Source organism: Musca vetustissima, unplaced genomic scaffold (assembly GCF_032173495.1).
Source record: "Musca vetustissima isolate MV318-11 ecotype Yass unplaced genomic scaffold, APGP_CSIRO_Mvet_v1 utg53200, whole genome shotgun sequence".
In the NCBI taxonomy this organism is placed as follows: Eukaryota; Metazoa; Arthropoda; class Insecta; order Diptera; family Muscidae; genus Musca; species Musca vetustissima.
The window spans coordinates 66,087-75,743 of record NW_026886756.1 but is presented as its reverse complement, the minus strand read 5'-3'; the positions used below and the strand labels follow the sequence as shown (position 1 = coordinate 75,743).

General features: G+C 37.3%; 1 pseudogene; it reads left to right on the top strand.

Annotated features, from left to right (window-relative positions):
• Positions 1-3,419: 3,419 nt before the first annotated feature.
• Positions 3,420-9,363, top strand: LOC133334238 (uncharacterized; annotated as a pseudogene).
• Positions 9,364-9,657: the final 294 nt, after the last annotated feature.

Here is a 9,657-nt window from a genome sequence, read left to right as displayed (position 1 = left end):
AAATAAAGTGATTATATTACTGAACTATGGTTAGAAGTGGTCAATGATTTGCAATGTTTTGGGAATTTAATTTATTTTTTTAATGTTTTCCACAAGGTTATCCGTGGATACTTTTTTAATCCTTAAAATCTATATTTTCTCCAATTCTAAAATTTATTAGCAGGCCGTACGCTTGAGTGACGAAATTATCAGTCTGCAATTTTAATGGCATCTGCATCCATTATTAGCTATTAAAAACTCCTTAATGTCATAATAAATAACCCATCAAGAGAAGTGGTGATTTCTTTTTTCTTATTACACAAATATTTCACTTGCTTTCCACCGTCGTTATTACAAATAAAATTTCAAATGAAAACCCTTTACTTTAGTTATAATTGAAAAATTCATCACCTACATATACGTTCGCTTCTACATCTTCATTTCATACACTTCAATGGATCTATTTCATCAATATTCCCTTCACTTAGATTATTTTTATGGAGCATTTGCGGCTTGGTTAAGTGGCTTTTAGACATGCGTGGCTTTTCAATGGAATTCTCGACAAAACCCCCCTCCTCCTACCTTACTATTATGAAAATCAAGGGCTATAACAAAAACAACAACTACAACAGCACCATCGAAAGTAATGGAAACATGAACAAGAATTCGAGTGGCATCAAACACCAAAAAAACATTGGGCGAACGGAAACGGAAACGAAATACTTTCATTCGTTAGTTGTTCAAGTATACGGTGGCTATGGTTTGCCGCCATTTCGTTTAGGTGCAAAAGCGTATGGCTCCCTCACCAATCTACAAAGCCAGAGTCGGTGATGTTGGCGATGTTGTCTGTTGTTGCATTGGCACTCCAAAAATGTGGTCAGCGGAAATAAATTGCTGCCATAGGAAATTGAGCTTTGGCATGATTTTGTTGCGGTTCGATGGTAATGGCAATCTGTTAGTCATGATGGGAATTGTGGTGTTCGGGTGGTGGGAGATAGAGGTGTGATGGGGTCATGGACAAGAGGCCCCAAAGAAAGAAAGGATGATGTGTCAATTTTTGAAGTTTTAGACTTTTTGTATATATGACTATGAAACTTAAATTTGAGGAATATATTGCCTTTGGTTTATTACGAAATACTATATTGATATCTGGCTTATTAACCGTTTCCCACAATTCTCTCTCTCTTTCTTTCCAGCCCTGAAAATGTTGACCAACAACGACACATCAGTCTCATCCCTCCATGATATTAACAATATGAGCCTCGGTGCAACAAATTTCAATTTCTATGATAATTATAGGGAATTTAAAAAAAAATATGATATTGGGGCCAAAAATGGAAGACACGTGTATCGGCATTTTGAAAAATTACACTAGGAGGTAACCTTAAAAGGCGTGACAATGTTTTCCATTTCCAGGATACTTGAAAATATTCGGATTAAGATTTCTTGAAATACTTGCCTGTTAGGTATATGGTGTGTTTGGAGTATCGGATACGAGACGGAATATAAATGACGACGTTGAAACAAAATGGGTATTTTTAACCCACACTGGAGCCTAAAAAGTCGGGCCAATCCGACGGAATCTCTATGGAGAAGAAGTTGCTGTATAGACACAATCTTCAGATTTAATGTAGGTTTGGTAAGTAATGAGCAATATTGGAACGTATACGTAGTGAAGGGTATAAATACTAAATATCATAAAATCTCAAAGTATTAAAATCACGTTTCTAAAATCCACAACATTCAACAAAGTCACTATATAGGAATTATACTTAATCATTGTCAATATTTATTACTCCTGGTGGGACTAGGTGCTACACACAATGTCAAATTACATCCGTTTCGGTTGGGAACCATTTCTGAATCCTTAAAATATAGAAAGGTGAAGATTTATCCCCAAATCAGAACACAAAATTTTAAATTAAAGAAAATTAGGTTGGAAATTTTGTACCAAAAATTTTTATAATTTCGAAAATTAAGTGGTAATGAAATCTACCTCAAAGCTGTAGTTCTCAGATTCCACAGATGTTCCGAGTCTACTTGACGTCTTACGTGTTCAAGCCATCAGTTTGTTCTTCTTGCAATTTACTGTCGACTCCTTCGCAATTCATTCAATAGTGACTATTATCGCTCGCAATGTCCGATCCATTATGTCGTTGTCATCGGCGAGTAACATGTGCTGTTTGGTGTACAGAGTTCCGTGTGACTTTTTCCAGCAGGATGTTAAAAAGGTCACACGATATAGTACCTCATTCGGTATTGAAGGGCTCCAAGAGGTCCTTTCTGACATAAACTGCTGACCTTGTGCCACTTAAAGTTATCCTGCATAGCTGTATTAATTTTGCAGGTATGCCGAACGCAGACATGGCTTTAAACACCTCTGAGCAGATTGGGATGTCGAATGCGGCTTTATAGTCGACGAATAGGTGGAATGTGTCGATGTGTTTTCATGGGCCTTTTCCAGAATTTGGCGCAGCGTGATAATCTGATCAATAGTGGATATGCCAGGTCTGAAGCCGCATTCATAAAATCCAATAATATCATTCACCATTGGCTTCAGTCGTTCACACAGCACGCTGGATAGCATTTTATTTGCGATGGGGAGGAGGCTAATTCCACTATAGTTGACACATATCGTCTCCTTTTTGTACACGAAATACAGGATGCTGAGGTTCCAATCATAGGGCATGCATTCCTCCAGCTATATTGTACTAATCAGTTGGTGCATGCTCCTGACCATCATCTGACCACCGATCTTGAATAGTTTGGCTGGTAATCCATCGTCACCTGCTGCTTTATTGTTCTTCAGCCGATTAATTGCTATTCTGACCTCATCTTGGCTAGGTGGTACACATTCTATACTCCCACTATTTGATACCAGAAGCTTTTCAAAAAGTGGACTAATAGTGATAATTTTTAGTAGAGAGAGTTGCTACCCAATCAGAACTCAAAGTACCTAATGGCAGACAATATGGTTGAAAAGCGTGAAAAAAATCCCCGAAATGACGAAAACTTGGGGTAAAGTTATATGAGGGATATTTCATTGGTGAATGTTAAGCAGAATTCATTTAGAATATCATATGGCGTTTCAAAAGTCTTCTCCATTTTTTTGCAGAATTTAATATATTGTGGTGTTTCGTTATATAAATGGGCTTATAACCTTGTACTAAGTTTATAGAAAATATATCCAAAGATTCAGTATTCTATCTTGGTTCAGAATATATTGAATCCTCTTTAACAATATATTAAATTCTAGCCTCAAAATCAATTTCACTTTACTAAACCATGGCATCATCGTCCTAACCACCATCATCATCATGCCTACCATAATTACTTAACTATTTTCGGAATCTATTTTAATTAAGATATGCTAAAAATATTTATGTTAATATTCCACATTTGTGTGTTTTCTCTTCCTCTGCGCTCGTACCCCTTCACAGCATCCAAGGCACAAATTCTCTCGAATCGAGAATTGTTCGTGCAGAGTGGTAGCGACATCAATTTAACCTGCATAGCACCACAGGCTCCCGGTCCTTAATCTCACATGCTGTGGTACAAGGACAGCGAAATAATCAACGACTCAACAAGGGGCGGCTTACGGGTTATATTCGAACAGCAAATGAAAACGAGCAATCTGGTGATTTCACGCGTAACACACATGGACTGGGGCAACTATACGTGTGCGGCAGACAATTCAAGTGAGTAGCAGTAGTAGTCGGTTAGCAAGGCCCGAAACAATAATCGAGCTAGTAAAACAAAACAAAAACAATGTTTGTGTCCTTTGCAAAAGGACTACTGCATTGTTTGTCATCATAACCTATCCAAGCGTTCATGTAAACGTTTTGTTTATCTCTATTATTTTGTTGGTTGACTTTTCTTCTTCATTTTTCACCCACTTCTTTCAACACGCATTCCTGATTGTGATGTGGCTGTTGGGTGTGTTTGTGTGTGTGCGTGTTGTATACCATTTCACACACCATCGCCGTCGTCACCATCATCTTCGTCAACACAGATAGCGACAGTGTTTATTTTGTACATATCATCAATTCTGAAAAACATGTCGCCATTCGACATGAACTGGCAACACGACTGCATGTACCACACAGCCTTCTACTAATCCTGACAATATTATATGTAAGTTCAACTTTATATTTGCTGCACAAATATATGTGACCGTATACATGTATGTGTAATATTAGGTATATATTTGTGTGTGTGTGTGTGTTCATTTCTGATTTAAGTGTTCCATTAACATATTAAACAGAGAGAGAATGAATGAAAGAAAATACAACAAAAAATATCCAAAGATTAGTTAGTCCTGTTGACATAATGGGAAAATTTTGAAGTAGAAAAAAATGAAGAGAAATAAAATCCAAAATTAATTTGAGTTTAAAAAAAAATCTCATTATCTCTAAAGCAGCACTCTAATATGAATATTCAAGAAAAAAAATTATGAAATTGAAGAATATCATTAGAATCTATTAATCCTTAAACAATGAGGAGAAAGAATATAATAGTGAATGAAAAGAGAGAATTAAATAATAACCAGTAAGTAAAAGACACAGTCGTACGGTGGAGCCCAACCTCATAGTAAGGTGATTTTAATTATGTATTCACGATATCAGAAATTTAAGTTTGAAACGATTTTAACAAAAATCAAAACATATCGTTGTAATCTCAACTTCGAAGCCGATGTTATTGTCAATTCAGTTTTGCACAGCATTTAAATTAAATCCGACAAAGATACATATGGAATCAAAATTTAACTATGAACCGATTCGAGCAAAATTTAGCATATGCTATGCTGTACTGAAACTAGTATCCTGTGTAAAATTACGTGTCAAAGATTTGATCGTTAATGCAATACCATAAAAGGGATCGAAAAAAATCGATGGTTTTCGTCCTTTTCCCAAATTTATGAGCTGTATCAAATTTAAACTAACTCGGTTAATAACGTTTAGCTGTTTTATATATAAATTAAAAGTAACTATGGTTATTTTTGTGTAGGTTACAAAGTTATTTATACCCTTCACCACACTGTGGTACAGGGTATTATGTCTTTGTGCATATGTTAGGTTAGGTTTAGGTTTGGAGATGTGCAGTCACATGTGTGATTACAAAACTCTGAGACCGGTTAGGTCCGTTGTGATCATCCACAAGAAGAGATACAGCGAAGAGAAGAGACCAAAGACAGATCTGTAGGGGAGAGAAGATTAGTAAATTAAAGGAGTGAAGAATGAATGAAGGTCGATGGCCCTATGAGTCAGACATAAAAAGCGTTACGTGCCAAGGTTGTATGCTCCTAACCATTTTAAGTTTCTAATTATGCTGTAGATTAGAGCAGGTTCGGTTTTTGAGAAGAAGCTGATATTCGGTAGAAAATGAGAACCCATTAGTTTGTGCCGCTTGTAAGCTAGGGCTGGGCAGTGACACAGAAGATGCTCAATTGTCTCCGTCTCTTCCTCATCAACACAGAGTCTACAGTAATCAGTTGCATCAAGATCCCATTTACTAGTAAAAGCCCTGATGTTGCAATAACCAGTGATGATTCCCGTCATCACTCTAATTTCAGCTTTGCTCAGGTTCAATAGTGAGTGCGTTCTTTTGGTAGACAGAGTCGGCGAAATTGATCTTGACACGTTGCACCTAGGTTCGTTGTGCCAAAGTTCGCAGGCTGTTTCGTCAAAGAATGCCTCAAAGTTCCTATAGAAAAGACATATGGGTGGTTTGATTGAGTCATCAGTTTCTAGATCGGTGGATTGAGATCCTCGTCTAGCTAGTTCGTCCGCTCTTTCATTACCCAAGATGTCACAATGTCCTGGTACCCAACACAGCCGAAAGCTATGGTTAAGTTCTTCCAGAGCTGCTCTACACTTGAGGACGGCTTCGGATTTGTCAACTCAAGGCCTAACCTTTCGCAGTAGACGCCTGCCCCAGTACCTTCTTCCATCTTGGATCCGTCTGTATAGAGAGCCAGACCGTCCAGAGGAGGGTTACATCGTTTCTAGTCGTCTCTACTAGGAATAACAACATTTGCATCGTCAAATCTAAGGATTGGTGATATATAGTCGCTTAGTTTAGCGCGTTGGTCCAATGCTATACCTGGTTCATTAAGAACACTACTATGCCCAAAGGTACAGTTCCGCCATAGTTTTTGTTCGTGCAGCCTTAGGGCGCTACGCGCAGCCTGACACTTAATGCTGAGGCTCAAAGGCTTGAAGTACAGCATTATGTTCAGAGCTGCTTGTGGCGTACTCCTTCTGGCTCCTGTAACTAAAATTGCGGCAGCTCTTTGTACCTTGTCTAGTTTACTAGATGTCGACTTGAGGCTCAGACAGTTCCACCAAACAAGAGAGCCATAGGACAAGATGGGCTTCACCACAGTGTTGTACAACCAGTGTATAGTCGATGGTTTTAGCCCCCAGCTTTTCCCAATGGAGTTCTTGCATGAATAGAGTGCAATCATTCCTCTCTTCGCTCGCTCCTCAACGTTCCTTTTCCATCGTAGTTGACAGTCCAGGATTGTGCCGAGGTACTTTGCTTCGGGAGATAGGTGAAGTTGCACTCCATCCAATGTTGGTGGAACAAAGACGACGAGCTTACGCTTCCTAGTAAACATTACCAGTTCCGTCTTCGTTGGATTTACACCGAGACCATTTGCCCTTGCCCAGCGTGACAGCGTCAGTAAGGCTCTTTGCATAAGCTCAGAGATTGTATACGGAACTTTTCCGGAGATAAATATCACCACGTCGTCCGCGTAAGCTACAACTTTGATACATTTCCCGTCCAATTCCCTCAATATGATATTAATTACCAGTAGCCATAGTAACGGCAAAAGCACCCCTCCTTGAGGTGTGCCTCTAGTTACCGTTTTCCTGATTTTTGTATCCCCCACACTTGAATTTATAATTCTGCTGTTAAGCATTTTATCTATCCAATATGTCATATGTTTGTAACAGGCAAAAGGAAACGAGATAGACACAGGGTTCCTTTTGAGAATATTCAATTTATACATGTCCGTCCGTCCGTTCGTCCGTCTGTCTGTCTGTCCATGTTATATTGAAAACAAAGTACAGGTCGCATTTATGATCCGAATTGGATGAAATTTGACATAGGTCACTTATTTGGCCCAAGGACAAACCCTATTGAAATTGGAGAAAATCGGTTCAGATATAGATATAGCTCCCATCTATATTTTCGTCCGATTTTAGGTAAATAGTGCACCAAAGTTCCTTTATATCCTTGGATTTGCACGAAATTTTTTGAATGTTAAAATTCGTGAAAATTGGTTCAGATTTAGATATAACTCCTATATATATTTTCGTCCGGTATTATGTAAATGGTTTCTTCGAAAAGGCGACGTCTATTAGGATATATATGTTGAATACACCAAAGCGGTGAAGGGTATCACATATTGAAAATCTTTTTTTTTTTTTTGGAAAATCGCCTATGTTGTAAATAGATTTGAAGCAATCTTTACACACGCTATTAGGTATGTCTGACTGTTTAAAATCAACACTCATTGATAATTTGGTGTACATCAACATGAATAGGTCGAAATTATATAGGGAAGCTATGATATATCTAAATCTGAACCAATTCCAAGGAAACTTGCCAGAAATTAATTTATACTAATTATAGTACGTTGTGTCAGTCGGCCTAGCTATGGGTCTTTAGTGCAATATTTACCTAAAATTGGTCGATTTTAAATAAATATTGCAATGTTCAATACCATATGCCTAATTTCGAGCAAATCGAAAGATATATAGGGTCTTTGGTGCTCAATTTACATAAAATCGGACAAAACTATATATGGGAGTTATATCTGAATCTGAACCGATTTTCACGAAACTTAGCATACATCATTCTGGGCCTAATTTAGTATCATGTGCCAAATTTCGTGCAAATCGAAACATATATGGGGACTCTGGTGCTCTATTTACATAAAATCGGACGAAAATATAGATGGGAGCTTTATCTAAATCTGACCCGATTGGCACACGTTATTCTAGACTCATTTCAGTACACTATGCAAAACTTCATGCAAATCGAAAGATATATAGGGGCTTGGTGTTCAATTTATATAAAATCGGACAAAACTATATATAGGAGCTATATCTGAATCTGAACCGATTTACACGAAACTTAGCATACATTATTCTGGACCTCATGCAGTATTCTGTGCCAAATTTCATGCAAATCGAAAGATATAAAGGGGCTTTGGTTTCCCATTTACATTAAATCGGACGGAACTATATACGGGAGCTATATCTATATCTGAACCGATTTTCTCCAATTTCAATAGGGTTCGTCCTTGGGCCAAATAAGTGAGTTATGCCAAATTTCATCCAAATCGGAGTATAAATGCGACCTGTACTTTGTTTATAATTTAACACCAACATACACCATTTTCGATCCACCCTATTGAATTTTTACTTTTTGCACAATCATTATCAGCGTCCTCGAATCCCTAAAATGCGATACTTTTGTATTTCATAAATCCACTACTCTAATTATGACAAAAAATGGGGCCAGAGATCCCATTTTTCGACATAATTTTATATCCATTGTGAAATATCTGACCAAAATTTCTCCCATATAATATTAATTTTTACAGAAGTCTCGATTGACGAGTAGCGTGAATTAAAAACCGAAATAGAATCCTTATTAAAACTCCATATTACTTGCTTTCTACTGGAATATCGATAATATATGTACGAAAAAGTATGACTTTTATAATTTCATAGTCACTGCAAAGCGCCAAGGGCTTAGCATGTGTATATTTAATATGTTTTGAAAATACATTTTATTAATATCAGAAAATTAATTTCCTCCCTTTGGATTCATTTCTTGTTCCCCCGAGATAAAAACAAATTTCTAACTTCAATATTGCTGGCGTATGAATTTTTTTAATTGAAGCGAAAAATTATTTCTTTAAAATTGGAATTAAATTGTCAATATTGATTATATATCTACATTTAATATGTTCTATTAATTTCCCATTCATTTCTATATTAATGAGCAATTTTGGTGTTGGTGTATTTAACCAAAAGGGAATTAACCCCTAGATATTTGCAATACACATGAAATGGTTTTTGCTAACCACATATGTACAATCTAAATACATTCATATGTATGTGTGAGCGAGCGTGCCTATTTGTATTTGCTGTAGCAATTTTTCCCTCTAATAAAAACCCAATTTAAAACATATCGTTTCTTATCGGTAATGATTTCGGTTTTTATTCCATATTTTCCATACAGATATTGGAGCGAGTCATCAAATGAAATTGTATCCATAGTCTGTGCTTATCATTAGTCCTAACAAATCCTAACATTATCCACCGCCAAACATGCCGAACGATAAAGAAGAAAATGAAGACGGCGACGACGACAGCAACAACGACAAAAGTGTTCTCGGTAATAATAAGATAAAATACAAGGCGTAGACATGATGCCTGTGGGGTGCCCATATTGGAGGCGATGAGTGACAGCCGCCGCCACCACAGCAGTAACCAGCATTCAAATGTATCAAGCAAGACGGCGCCGCCATTGACAGATGTCAGTCGTTAGTTTCGATGTTCGTTGAGTGTTTGCTCCTTAGAAGGTAAGCTTTGCGGGAAACTTCACATATCCAACTAAATGTATGTATTTATGTTTGGGCGCGTGTATCAAATCATG